Consider the following 14739-nt stretch of genomic DNA (forward strand, 5'->3'; position numbering starts at 1 on the left):
CATGATAGAAGAAGAAGAAGAGGAGTTTGGATTTGATATCCCGCTTTAGCAGTACCTTAAGGGATGCGGGTGGCGCTGTGGATTAAACCACAGAGCCTAGGGCTTGCCGATCAGAAGGTCGGCGGTTCGAATCCCCACAACAGGGTGAGCTCCCGTTGTTCGGTCTCTGCTCCTGCCATCCTAGCAGTTTGTAAGCACGAAGTGCAAGTAGATAAATAGGTACCACTCCAGTGGTAAGGTAAACGGCGTTTCCGTGCGCTGCTCTGGTTTGCCAGAAGTGGCTTAGTCATGCTGGCCACATGACCCAGAAGCTGTATGCCGGCTCCCTCGGCCAATAAAGCGAGATGAGCGCCACAACCCCAGAGTCGGTCACGACTGGACCTAATGGTCATTGGTCCCTTTACCTTTACCTTTTAAGGAGTCTCAAAGCGGCTAATCTCTTTTCCCTTCCTCCCCAACAGCAAACACTCTGTGAGGTGAGTGAGGCTGAGAGACTTCAGAGAAGTGTGACTAGCCCAAGGTCACCCAGCAGCTGCATGTGGAGGAGCGGAGACGCGAACCCGGTTCACCAGATTACGAGTCCACTGCTCTTAACACCACACTGGCTCTCGTTTTCCATTCAAGGCCAGTTCCAGGTGTTGAGGGGCCTTTGAACTACAGTGGGTGTTCTCAGGGGCTTCCACATTTCTGCACTAACTGGCAGTGATCTTCCAGGATTTCTCTCCCAGCTGTACCTGGAGATGCCTGGGATTGAACTTTGGTTCTTCTACATGTAAAGCAGATGTTCCCCACTGAGCTGCAGCCCTTCCATTCCACCCAACAAGGCTGACTTAAGAGTCTGGCTTCAGCTCTCATCTTTGCTGATTAAGTTCTATCAGCAGGAGGAGAGAAGGGAGCTGGAAGAAGGCGAGACAAGACAAGGAGCAAGGGAGGTCAGGAGGTGGGAGAAGACAGAGCTGAACGGGATGAGCAGGAGATGCAGGATGGGAACCTCTGGTGGGAGAAAGGAGGAGCAGCAAAATGGCAGAGGGGGAGTTGGGCACTGGAAGATGTGGTATCAGTAGAAGAAGAAGAGTTTGGATTTGATATCCCGCTTTATCACTACCCGAAGGAGTCTCAAAGCGGCTAACAATCTCCTTTCCCTTCCTCCCCCACAACAAACACTCTGTGAGGTGAGTGGGGCTGAGAGACTTCAAAGAAGTGTGACTGGCCCAAGGTCACCCAGCAGCTGCATGTGGAGGAGCGGAGACGCAAACCCGGTTCCCCAGATTACGAGTCTACCGCTCCTAACCACTACACCACACTGGCTCTCCAGTGAGATGGGGTGAGCAAGAGTAAATGGAGAGCTGAAGACTGCAGGGAGGGACAAAGGTGAGCACTGTTCACACATTGTATATTCACACTTGGCATCTACCCAAATGTGAGTGTTCATACAAAAGACTGTACACTTGTTGATTTGCACAGATCAGCCATTTGCCTACTCAGAATTTTTTACAGTCATTGAATGTAATGTGTGAAACCCCCTGAGATGATGAAGTAAGAGGGGATCAGCAATTTCTCCCTCTTCATCCTCCTACAATTCCTGGCAGTGCTCCTGTGTTTCATTAGCCCAAACTAAAATGAATACATTATACCATGTAATACTTTTCTTTCTTTCTTTTTAATAACTGGAAATATATATTCTATGACCCTCAAGGTCCATTTTGAGTCTCTGGCCAAGTTGTACCTTGAGTAGGGGAGAGATAGTGTATGTAAACTGGAAATTCTGTTCTATTGTGCCTGATTTTGTTAGAACTCTGTGCATTGTGGGAATAAGAACATTGTTAAGGCATGCTGGTGGTGATTGTGTGTGGCTCTGCTTATCTTGGGTTCCCGGCAAATACCCAGTCTTTCCCCCAGCACTGTTTGTTCTGCTACAGAGTTTAGGCCCAGATGAGAAACTACAGCAATGCTGAATCAGACTTCAGAAGTGTCCCCTTCCTCAATATTTTGGGCAAAGCTCATGCAATCCAGCTGCCCCCTCTGCCTGTTAAAAAAAAGATCCTTGTCAATTTAAAATATAACGAGGCATTTCTCCTCCCCTCCTCTTCTCTCCAACCATGGGTCTTCCTCAAACCACATGCAATTAACCTTGATTCTGTCATCGGGCTGGGTGGGTGTGGGATCACATTATGAGGCTTTTCTGTGTTCCTGTATTACTTAAAAGTGCCAAGGGAGCCTTTGCTTATCAGCAGGAAACTTTAAAGATCTTTAAAAGCATGCATCCAAACCTTCTGGCACCAATAAAGTGTGTGTGTGTGTGTGTGTGTGTGTGTGTGTGCGCGCGCACACACACACACACACACACACACACACACACACAGGTGGCTGAGTATGAAAGAAGTGGGATATGTTTATAGTATAACTAGGAGGAGAGGAATAAATAATGCTGCAATGCGGCTCAGAGTCAGTTTTCTTTTACTACTGGAGTCAACTTGCCGTAATGCCCTTAGCAGTGGTGGCTGGTGCTTATTGGGGCTGGTAGGGCAGAAGGCAGGGAGGCTAACAGTAGGGGGAGCCAGAGTCAATGGCAGGCAGAGCCAATTGATTCTAGAACTCTATGCTCTGAGATTAAGGAGGAGGAATCTGACCACCACTGCTACCTTCTGGGCTAGTTGTAAGTAAGAGGACAGGCAGGTGGGGGCAGGATGAGGGCAGACTGAGGATGGTGGGGCCCATTAGCATTAATACACTAACTTCTACTGGTCTTCAAGTCATCACTGAGATGCAGAATTTCCAGAAATTTGGAAAGCGTGGAGAAAAGACAAGTGTATTTTAATGGGGATTTCTTTTCCTCCAAAGAAAGGAAAGGGAAACAGTTGAACTGAAGATGAAAATCGGGGAAAGGGTCATAGCTGAGCAGAAGAGCATCTACTTTACACAGTGAAGGTCATTGGGTCAATTCCTGGCATCTCTAGACAAGACCCCCAACATCTTGGAGAGACTCTGCTAACCAGAGTAGGCAAAATTGGACTAGATAGGTTGTCAACCTGGTCCCTACCGCCCACTAGTGGGCATTTCAGGATTCTAGGTGGGCGGTAAGGGGTTCTACAGCACAGGCTAAATCCCCCTTCCATCAAGCACTGGTGGGTGGTAAGGAAATTTTACCATCAAGAAAGATGCATTAGTGGGCGGTAGGTATAAAAAGGTTGACTACCCCTGAGATAGACAAATATACTCAGTATGAGGAATTGCCCAAAATGTCTTCCCCCTAAAAACAACCCCACCATTCTCCATCAGTTAATGAAAAATGAAAGGACAGAAATTTTGTTTAAATTCTCATGAGTGGTGTAGTGTATTGGCTTGCCATACCAGAAACTGCTGAGTCAGCACCCAGGTACTCTGCCACTTCATTTTAGTTCTGCGTTACAGGCAGCAATCTGCTGCATGGGTTGTTCCCTCCATAAAATGTTTTGTATTATATAGAGTTGGAAGGGACCAAAAAGGTCATCTAGTCCAAATCCCTGCAGTGCAGAAATCACAGCTAAAGAATCCCTGGCAGGTGGCCATCCAACTTCTGTTTAAAAAAATCTCCAGTGAAGGGAGTCCACTAGTTTCTGACGTAGACTGTTACATGGTTGAACACCTCTCACCATCAGTAAGTTCTTCCTAATGTTTAGTCGGAATCTGTTGTTGTTTAGTTGTTTAGTCGTGTCCAACTCTTCGTGACCCCATGGACCAGAGCACGCCAGGCACTCCTGTCTTTGACTGCCTCCCACAGTTTGGTCAAACTCATGCTGGTAGCTTCGAGAACACTGTCCAACCATCTCGTCCTCTGCCACCCCCTTCTCCTTGTGCCCTCCATCGTTCCCAACATCAGAGTCTTTTCCAGGGAGTCTTCTCTTCTCATGAGGTGGCCAAAATATTGGAGCCTCAGCTTCAGGATCTGTCCTTCCAGTGAGCACTCAGGGCTGATTTCCTTAAGAATGGATAGGTTTGATCTTCTTGCAGTCCATGGGACTCTTAAGAGTCTCCTCCAGCACCATAATTCAAAAGCATCAATTCTTCGGTGATCAGCCTACTGCAATTTGAAGCCACTGGTTCAGGTCCTGCTCTCAGGAGCAGAATAAAACAAGCTTGCTCCATCTTCCATGTGACAGCCCCTGAGATATTTGAAGATGACTATCATATGTCCTCTCATCTTCTCTTATCTAGGCTCAACATAACCAACTCCCACAACCGTTCCAAAGGCTTGGTTTCCAGATAATTTGCGTGGCCTCCTCTTCATGACACTTTTCAGGTGGGGTGCAGGTTTGGGGTTGTAGTTGTTTTTTTTTTTTTTTTGCTGCAGTTGCCTTATTTTTGAGGAGACTGAGGAATGTGCCTTTTCTTTCATTTTTATTGCCTGAAACCCCAGAGAGCCATTGCCAGTCAAAGTGAACAATGCTGAGCTAGATATAAGATATCTTGCTTAGCTCCTATCTACCAAATTCTGATAGAAGGCTTCAATGTACTGGAATCCCCTTTGGTTGAGACTAAGATAAGGCAAACTGATTCCTCCCCAAACAGAGGAATTGTGCAGTGTGTGGGGGGCAGCGGTGGCGGCCTCTTTTGTTTTAGGAAAATCATCTCTAGTGGAATGGGTGGAGGAGCAGCCCACAACTAGCTTTAAATTTAAAACAAACAAACAACCCACCTTTCCCTTGCTGAGTTGGCAGCCACCATCTCTTACAAAGTGCATGTCCAATGGGAAATGAAAGGCAGGAGCTAAACAAGCTCCATTACTGCCCGTTTTTCATCTCTCAGTCTTTTCTATCTAATAAACTCCTGGGTTCTTGTGGCCAAAGTGACACTGGAAACGGCAGCCAATGACACATTGCAGGCATCCCTCTGAGTGACTTTTATCCAGTGACTTTGAGAGCAGGTACAAATAGATCTGTGCAAGGTGATTCAGAATGGTTTGTTCTTCATTCTTTTCAGTTGTTGGTTGCCCAACGTCTTTTGGAGAACATCTTTATTCCTGTCGACAAAATCTCGCTTGCAAGGGGCACGTGTATTCAGGTAAGGAAATTACAAACCACAGTGCTAAGCGGCCCTTCTTTCAACACATTTCCTATGAGCATAATGACACGTGCAAAAACTCACTGGATTCTACTTTGTGGTTCTGCTGACTTGTGAGCCAGTGTGGTGTAGTGGTTAAGAGTGATAGACTCGTAATCTGGGGAACCGGGTTCGCGTCTCCGCTCCTCCGCCTGCAGCTGCTGGGTGACTTGGGCCAGTCACACTTCTCTGAAGTCTCTCAGCCTCACTCACTTCACAGAGTGTTTGTTGTGGGGGAGGAAGGGAAAGGAGATTGTTAGCCGCTTTGAGACTCCTTCAGGTAGTGATAAAGCAGGGTATCAAATCCAAACTCCTCCTCCTCCTCTTCTTCTTCTTCTTGTCTTGAGCAGGGCATATCAGCAGAAAACCAAGCTGCCATTTCAAATGTTGGTGGGCAGCAGTTGCTTGTCTGTCCATTTGGCAGTTCCTTACATGAAGCAGAAGATCTCCAAGTTTTCACACAAACGTTTCATTCTAAGTTGCACTGCATCATGGATGTTACTATTTTAAGACTGCATAAATGATCGTTCTCATGCATTCAGATTTCACTTCTGAGAATAAGGAGCAAGCACCGAGATGCAAGATGCACTAAAGTCAAGGTAGACCACATTACTTGAGCAACGGGAAGCTGGAAAATGAAATCTTTATGTACTTCAGGAGGAAACAATGACTAGCCTGGGTGGGCAGAATCACACCATGTCTGGAAGATTCTTCACTGAGAGCCTGCAGTTGCATGGCTCACCACATGGGGCAGTGGTCAGCAGTCACTGACATACATGAGAAAGGGCCCTGCATGGGTTAGACGAGGCTTAATCAACCTTGGTCCTCCACATGTTTCTGGCCTACAACTTCCATGATCCCTAGCTAGCAGGACCAGTAGTCAGGGATGATGGGAACTGTAGTCTCAAAACATCTGGAGGGCCGAGGTTGAGGAAGCCTGGGTTAGAACATGCAAACCTTTGAGGCCCTTCATACTTCCTTTCAGCCCACAGGGGATAATCTGAATCTCCCTAAAACTGTAGTTTCTCCTCTATCTCCTATTTGTGCTCTGAACAGCCTAATAGAGGTGTGACCTGTGGTTGAACTCTGATAAAGACTACTCAGCAACAACAAATTCTGCCTTAATATCTTCCCCACCCTATGAGAATTTTTGCCCATCTTCTCAAAACTATTTTGAATTCTGGTAAAAACTGTTGAAGGATACCTTGAACTTAGCTGTGACATTTTGCTTCATTACAAAATATTGCTTGAAGTTCATCAGGTAAAGTTCATACAAGGATGGAGCCCCCAAATCAAATCAGGTCTAAATTTCACTTTAGGCAACATTTTGGTGGGAACCGACAGCAACCAAAGAAGACGCCAACTTCCTGTTAGTTCCGAGGTAATTTGCGGGGTTTTTAGACCTGCATTGTTCCTCTTTGGGTTGAGTGAATAAAAGGACTTGGGCTGTTGTGTCTCCTCCAACTTTGCTTAGGGAAAGGCTCTGTTTACAGTGAGATCATTTTGTGTGGACTTCCGGAGAGAAGCGGGTCGAGTCAAAGGTGGCTCGAAGGTCAGATATAAAGGTAATATTTGCCAAACTGAGTAGTGAGCATTACAGAGAGAAATGTCAGGAAAACTCACCAGGAATCTTCAGGCTGTAATATCCTAAACTTCAAATAACTCTGTGTGTGCAGTCGGACAGCTGTGTTGCCCTGTATATGCTTCACCCGTGACATTAACGAGATAGTCCTTTCCTTTACAGGTTTGTCTGCATTTGAGGCCATCAGAGATCTTAAAAGTAATCCCATTGGAATGAAGGACATCTATTAGAAAGCGGCTTTGGGGCTGTCAAGAGACACTTGGGCTGAAATCTGATATGGCTGTAAGTCTAATCTGCATGCCATAATAGTTGTCCATAAGTTGCATATGGTTTCTCAGTGTAATGTTCCTAACTTAAGTTGCATGTCCATAGTCTATTTTGTGTCCCCCCTATAATCATTATTTTCATATACTTCTCCTTGTTTCCCCCTTCCCCAAGGCTTATTCGTGAATAATGTGCTGTTGATTTTGCTTTTATATCATTACATTCATATATTTCATAGGCAGCAGTGTATTCAATGATTTCCTGCCGATGCCTTTAAAATAAATCCTTTCTAACGTATTTATATTAATGTATTTATTTTATTTTTTATTATTAACTTTGTATACTGCCCTTCATCCGGAGATCTCAGGGTGCTTCAACTGCATAAAAATAGAAGATAAAAACATAGAATACATAATAAAAACAATAACAATAACAAAACAATAACCCCCTCCCCCACCCCCTTCCACAAACACATTTAAAAGGGTATAGGATGTCAATCAGTCCGAAGCCTGGTTGAAGAGGAATGTTTTCTCATTTTTCCACTTATCCACATTTCCACATCAGTTTGAGATTTGTTTTTTAAAGTGCTCAAGAAAGATGATTTTAGTGCGTTTTCCATAATATAATGCATATCTGTATGCTACTTCCACCGACTCCTGCCAACCTAGCAGTTCGAAAGCACATCAAAAGAGCAAGTAGATAAATAGGCACCGCTCCGGCGGGAAGGTAAACGGCGTTTCTGTGCGCTGCTCTGGTTCGCCAGAAGCGGGTTAGTCATGCTGGCCACATGACGCGGAAGCTGTATGCTGGCTCCCTCGGCCAATAAAGCGAGATGAGCGTCGCAACCCCAGAGACGTCCGTGACTGGACCTAACGGTCAGGGGACCCCTTACCTTTACCTTTACTTCCACTGATGTATGCATTTCTGCACACACGTCACCCTAGTACAGCATTCTACATCCCTATGCATGTTACTTGGCTGAAGAACTGGATGCAAAATTTGAGGAATTCTGAAATTTTGTAGGATGGCTGCGCTGCGCTGCGCTTCAATTCATGTATTGTTTTAGAAAGTGCCATTTAGGTAACTGTGCCTTTAAGTGTGAATTGAATGGAAGTTCTCTCCCATGGCATTCACTTAAGGTAAGGTGTGGAGCCCACTGGCAAAGCAACCACCACTTCCACTGCTATGATGTTTCACAATGGGCAGGGTGGAATGTAAAGGGCAGCTCTTCCTTAATTCCTCCCATTGTAGGTAACACCTGCTGCAGAGAAAACATATAGTCACACTAGTTCCTGAGCCACGTTGAGGAAGCAAAGGATGTAATGGCTCTGCTCCTGCTCCCTGCATGCCCCTGACATGCACTGGTTTACTCATTCTGCCAGTGGAACACAGCTTGAAGAACACATAAGAACTTAGGAAGAACTCTGAAGGTTCAGGCGAATGGTCCATCTACTCCAGCATCCTGTTCTTAAACAGATGCCCACACCTACCTACATCTCCTACCTATGCTTACACCTAAACCACCAAAGCTTTCTGGGGAAAGGCCAGGGGCCCAGTGGCAGTGTGTCATCTCACTGGCTGCGAATTACAGATGTCACAAAACTGGCACTGGCACTCAATGGATTGAGTGTAGCAGGGATGGAGAGCCTATGGCCTTCCCCAAGTGTTGTTGGACTTCAGGTCTCAGCTGCCCCAGAAAAAAAACCATGGCCAATGTTCAAGGAGTTGTAGTCCATCTGCAGGGCCAGAAGTTCCCTTCCCTGACCTATGGGCTGCTTAATGAATCAATAAAATGAAAATAATATTGGATGCTCTATGGGGGGCTACCTTTGAAGGTGACCCAGAAACTACAACTAATCCAGAATGCGACAGCTAGACTGGTGACTGGGAGTGGCTGCCGAGACCACATAACACCAGTCTTGAAAGACCTACACTGGCTCCCAGTACGTTTCTGAGCACAATTCAAAGTGTTGGTGTTGACCTTTAAAGCCCTAAACGGCCTCGGTCCAGTATACCTGAAGGAGTGTCTCCACCCCCATTGTTCTGCCCGGACACTGAGATCCAGTGCCGAGGGCCTTCTGGCGGTTCCCTCGCTACGAGAAGCCAAGTTACAGGGAACCAGGCAGAGGGCCTTCTTGGTAGTGGCACCCACCCTGTGGAACGCCCTCCCACCAGCTGTCAAAGAGGAAAGCAACTACCAGACTTTTAGAAGACATGTTGGAAGCCGCCCAGAGTGGCTGGGGAAACCCAGTCAGATGGGCGGCGTATAAATAATAATAATAATAATAATAATAATAATAATAATAATAATAACAATAACAGGATAACATGCAAGTTAAAACACAGGTAAATAATTAAACCAAAAACAACAGAACGATAACCTCCACTTCCCCACATTTATCCAATGAAAATAGGGATGTCCCATTCCATTAAACATTAAAAAAAGAACACTTCCCTATACAGGATTGGAAAATAGGGACACTTGGAGGATCTGCAAACACATTTAAAAGGCTGTAGAGTATTAACCAGCCAAAGGCATGATTGAAGAAGAACATTTTTTCTGGGTACCTAAAGATATGTAATGAAGGCACCAGGTGAACCTCCCTGGGGAGAGCATTCCATAAATGGGGAGCCACTACCGAGCAGGTCTGTTCTCATGTTGCCACCCTCTGAACCTCACGTGGAGGAGGCACATGAAGAAGGGCCTCAGATGATGATCGTAGAGTCCGGGGTGGTTTATATGGGGAGAGGCGGTCCTTGAGATGCTGAAGGATATGTGAGATTGAAAAATCGGAGCTACAACTCACTGTTAGAAGCAAAGGCTACCATTGAGATTTTCTTGTTTGTTAGAGCGACATAACAGTCGGACTGGTTTTTAAAATATTATATACCTTTCAGTCTCCATCCTCCCTATTAAGCCATGGAAGCTCTACTTGAATATTCTCCCAATTAAAGATGTGGTCTACTTAGAAATGTTGATGGCTCCGGTCCCTTTTTTTGAACGAACAATGCTTCAGTCATATCTAAGCATGCAGAAACATAAGCAAACGAAATAGATAAAAGCAGATAAAAGATGTTATTGGATTATTTCATCCCCATAGAACAGAACTTGTTTGGGCAATCAAGGGCTGTGCTTTAAAAATTCTTTAAAGAAAGTCAGATTTTCTTTAAAATAGGGACAAAAGGGGGCTTGATTAACTAGACTGACAAGCTCCAAAGATCTCTTGAGTGTTTAAATTAAGGATTGCATGTTCTTGAAACTTGACAAGGAAGGCAAGATTGTCACTGCTTGCTGCCTCACACACAGAGGTAATGGCACATTAAGCCCTTCTGATCTTTATGATAGGCACATTGCATCCATTTTTAAATTTCTTTTTTTGGGGGGGTTTGTTACCTATTGACCATTTTAATGAAAGTTTTGAACATACATACATTTTGACTACTTGGCAGGCTCTGAGTATTTCTCTGTTGGCAATAGAATTGGACATGCCATGTGACTAGGGATGGAGGAGAAATCCAGTTCACATTTAAAGGTGAACTTAGCTAATTCACACTTTCTCAAACAATATGCAAACGCAAATAATCCATCAAAATTCACATTTTGCAATAAAGTTCCCCAGCCAACTAAATGTGCACAATGTGCACAACAATGTGTGTGTGTGTGTGTGTGAGAGAGAGAGAGAGAGAGAGAGAGAGAGAGAGAGAGAGAGAGAGAAATGTGCATATAAATGCATATACTAGGTAAAATAACATACAAAAATGCATTCTATTAAGGAATATTACAGAATTGTATATTGGTCAATGCTCCATTGAAAAATGTGTATATTAGGAAAAATTACACCAAAATGTTGAACTCTGGGTTGGTTTTGCTGTTGTTAAAATAGGGCAATGTAGTTTTTTTTAAAAAAATCTTAAATGAAAAAAAAAAATCATTCACTGCTGTGCTTTAACAACAAAAAGAGCCACAAACCAGAGCTACTCAACAGGCAACATTTTAGACAGCTTCACTTCTTGCAAAGACTGTGGACCTAGAAATACATGAAATACGTAGGGAAACATAGAGCTATAAAGTTATAGAAGTATGTAAACAGTATGTAAAAGTATGTATACAGAGTGACAGAATAACATGAAGGTTCATGGGGGGGGGGGCTAAGGCAGGTTGTGGATGGTGGCTACTGACCCCAAATCATCCTGATTTGTCTCATTATCTGGCCCACACACAGAGGTGATGCATTAATGAAAACTGGAGTACTGCAACATGTAGAGGGGCTACAGGTTCCCCATCCCTCACATTACATATGGTCTCATTTGTGCAATCTCTCCATCTTTCAAGGTGAAAAATCATGTTACCATATATACAAAATACCACTCATCATGCATCATGTAACATATGTCAGGAGAATTGTGTGTGTGTGTGTGTGTGCATGCACACACCAAGTCCACAACTATGGGAAGATAATTGTCAGGTTGGTTAAGCAAGGGCATTGTGAGTTAGCCCACAAGTTCAACCTGTCCCTCAATCACACACACACACACACACACACACACACACCACAAGTTCTCAGAAGATGTGCTTGTATATGTGAAATAGACCTATGTGTCAGCAGAAGGAACCTAATATATTGCTAAACAATGTAACTGAGATTCATGGTTGACAACCTCTGGTCATTGAAAACATCACAACCAAAATTAATTGTGATGTAGGAAGCTTTGCTCAAGGGAAATGTGAAACACTGCTTAAGGATCTCTACTTTGTGGTTTTTTAAGATCTGCCTCCCAAGAAAACACATCCCTATTCGCCATTAAGAGCAGGAAAAAAGATCAAAGAGTATTATTTGCTGTTACAAAAAGCAACAACAACCCACAAGCCTAGGTGTGTAGTTTTTCATGTCTTTCTACAGTGAATGTCTTGCTCATGCCTTCATTAAATAATACTCCAAAATAAATACATTTGAAGAAGTTCACCCGGAATGGGTATGGATAATTTAATCTTTGAATTAACCCGTCTCCTTTCCCCCTTTATTTTATTTTCTGAATAGAAAGGGAGGGGAGGGAAGATTATATTTTGGCTGCTTCTGTCACCTGGCAAAGGAAGAGGGAAGGGTGGGGGGGGGAGTTAGTGGTGGAAGTGCTAAGAAGAAGAAGGGAAAAAAAGTTACTGTGTGCAGTTAATATCGAACAGCAGCCATCTCCAGATGATCCCTGCTGCATCCAATTTCTGCCAAAATGCTTTCTGTTAAACCTCCATCAAACAGACACACGGCGTACAAAAGAAAACCTCATCACCAAGGGAAACTAATCCACCGGTGCGCAATGTAAGCCTGTCAACTTTTTATTATAAGAAGTCATCACTCATTTCAGCGAAGATTAAAAGTATGACTAAATTGAGAAAATCCTCTTAGCCATTCGGAATTTTAATAGAGGAGAAAAGGGGGTGAGTAAAAAATTTAAACTGCGAGTGTGCATCCGTGCTGGTTGCCCATATATCTTTATATAGGGATCTCGCTCCCTCTCCCTCTGTATGTAAGAGAGAGATAGAGATAGAAAAATCGCATACACATGGGTGCAATGGTAGAAAATATAGGATAAGGAAAGTCTGTTTTACACAGGTTCACACACACACACAGAGAGAGAGAGAGAGAGGGGAGAAGCTCTTCCAAATTCATAAATAAACATACAGCCTTGTGGTACATTTCCCCCCCTCAGTTACCACAGACAAACAATTTCTGATTCAGACGAGCTTAAGAGATAAGGATGGAAAATGAGTCCTCACTGCTTTAATTACATCGCCATTGGCAACAAGGTGTTACAGTGGCAGAATAACAATTGCTTTTTACATTGAGTATGGATTCAGGGTCAATATGCTATTTCATCCTAGAACACGCCAGCAGATGGGAACCATGTTGATTCTGGGACTCGGCCCCTCCAGGTAAAGTTAGTTTGATGAGCAATTGGAATGGTATGCATTACATATGTCTATACATATATCTATATATCTATAGTCTCTCTCTCTCTTTTAAATGGAACTTGCTTTTGCCTCCCCACCCACCCCTCCAGATTATGTACTCAATGCTCTATGTTTCACTTAAACTGTCATTTGGAAAATGTGGGTAATTTCCCCCCCTTGGCAGCTAAAGACTGTAATCATCTTCCCATTCCAAAGAGTTTTTTTTCCTCCCCCACCCCCGTCTCCATTTAAGAAGGCAGAATTATTATTGCTCCCATCAGTTGTAAGCTGGAAACATTTAGGTATCATCTTTCAAGGTTTCGGGGATCCATCTGCCAATTGCCTAGGTGACTTGAGGATTAAAAGAAACCCATCCGAAGTCATGCCCCCACAAGGAGTTCTGCCTCCTCCCTTGATGTGTTCTGACCTGGAGCCTAAATTGTAGGTGAGTACACCTTAAAACAACAACATGCTGACACAGATTCCCCCCCCCCTCCACTATTTTGGGAGCATTCATTCAAATCACACAGTCAAGTCAGCTTTTGGGGATCTATGGTAGACCTGCCTCACTACTGGTAGGAAGCTACCTTACACTGAAGGACACCATTGATGCATCTAGATCAACATCATCTGCCTTCGATGGTGGAAGAGCTCCTAGATCTTCATGGATATGCTGTGGTTGAACCTGAGACCTTCAGCATGCAAAGTCTCTGTCCTGCCACTCAATTGTGGTCCTTCCCTGGTTTCCTGCGCATTGGACCTGGAGGATCGGTATGAAATGTTTCCACGTACATTCATCAGCCGAAACATTGGCACTGACTCCAGCCTGCTATGTCACCTTTCTGCCTTGAACGGACATCTGGTGGTGAACTTAGGGTGGAGCTACACATAACAAAGAGCGCAGAACTTCTGCAGGAAACAGAAGCCCTCTGTCAAATCTCCCTCCTCTGTAATGCCCAGTTCATTTCGCTCTGTGCCCTGACAGGAGTCTGAAATGCATCTCCTCAACTTTGCTTCACATTCTTGCTTGACTCAAGCAAGTGTAAGAAAACTCAGATTGGGGTTGGGTCTTTAGTTTTAGAATGATTGATTTCAATGGGAATAAAGGACAAGTAACTTAGTCTGGATCCAATCCATGGCAAGAAAAAAGTTTATCCAGATCAGCCTTCTCCAACTGGTGCCCTCCAGATATTTTGGACTGCGGTTATCATCAGCATTACCCAGCATAGCCAAGGATAGAATGACGGAATTGTGGTGTTGGAAGGGCCTCAGAGGGTCATGTAGTCCATCCCTCTGCAATGCATGGGAGTTATGGTCCAACAGCACCCAGAAGGTGCTAGGTTGGGGGACACTGATTTAGATATTTCTTAGGCACTGCTATTTGCAGTGGCAGTCCCATGTAATTTCCCCCCAACAGACCAATCCAACAAGACAGGAAGTTCTCATGCAAACCAATGAGAGAGTTGCCTGTGAAGTATTGTTAGGAAACAGGAATACAGCGGAGCCCCCATTACCCAAAATCCAACCTTTCCCATGCAGCGGCAGGCAGAACTAGCCCAAAGTAAATAACATTTCCCATTGATCCCATCAACCCCCTCCATCGCACCCTCTGCAATGCTCCCCAGAGGTTCAGATAAACAAGGCTGCTTGCTGCAGCACTGCAATACTTTGATCCAGAGACAAAAGCGCTTAAGCACCCAAAGACAAGTTCTCCCCCCGCCCCACTGCTTCCCCTCACACCCCCCTTCCGCTACCGCTGCAGATATAAGCTGCGACTTACGGAGACTTACCTTATGGAGTTAACGCGGGAACCAAATGGCAGCCAAGTGGGTTGAAAAATTCTTTCTGTAAATCACAGAGGGCGGAA

General features: G+C 44.4%; 1 long non-coding RNA gene across 5 annotated transcripts in view; it reads left to right on the top strand.

The window, feature by feature from the left end:
* Nucleotides 1–7222, top strand: part of LOC144329012 (uncharacterized) — an 87434-nt gene extending 80212 nt beyond the window's left edge. For 3 of the 5 annotated variants that reach the window (XR_013394429.1, XR_013394430.1, XR_013394437.1), the window contains exons 3-4: nt 4960–5040; nt 6824–7222. This is a non-coding gene — a long non-coding RNA (uncharacterized LOC144329012). Of the gene's footprint in view, nt 1–465; nt 1372–3823; nt 4280–4959; nt 5041–6823 lie in introns of those variants that run through there. The other 2 variants (XR_013394435.1, XR_013394436.1) reach the window with 2 other exon arrangements.
* The last annotated feature ends 7517 nt before the right edge of the window (nt 7223–14739 follow it).

The sequence above is a fragment of the Podarcis muralis genome, chromosome 10 (assembly GCF_964188315.1).
Source record: "Podarcis muralis chromosome 10, rPodMur119.hap1.1, whole genome shotgun sequence".
Lineage (NCBI taxonomy): Eukaryota > Metazoa > Chordata > Lepidosauria > Squamata > Lacertidae > Podarcis > Podarcis muralis.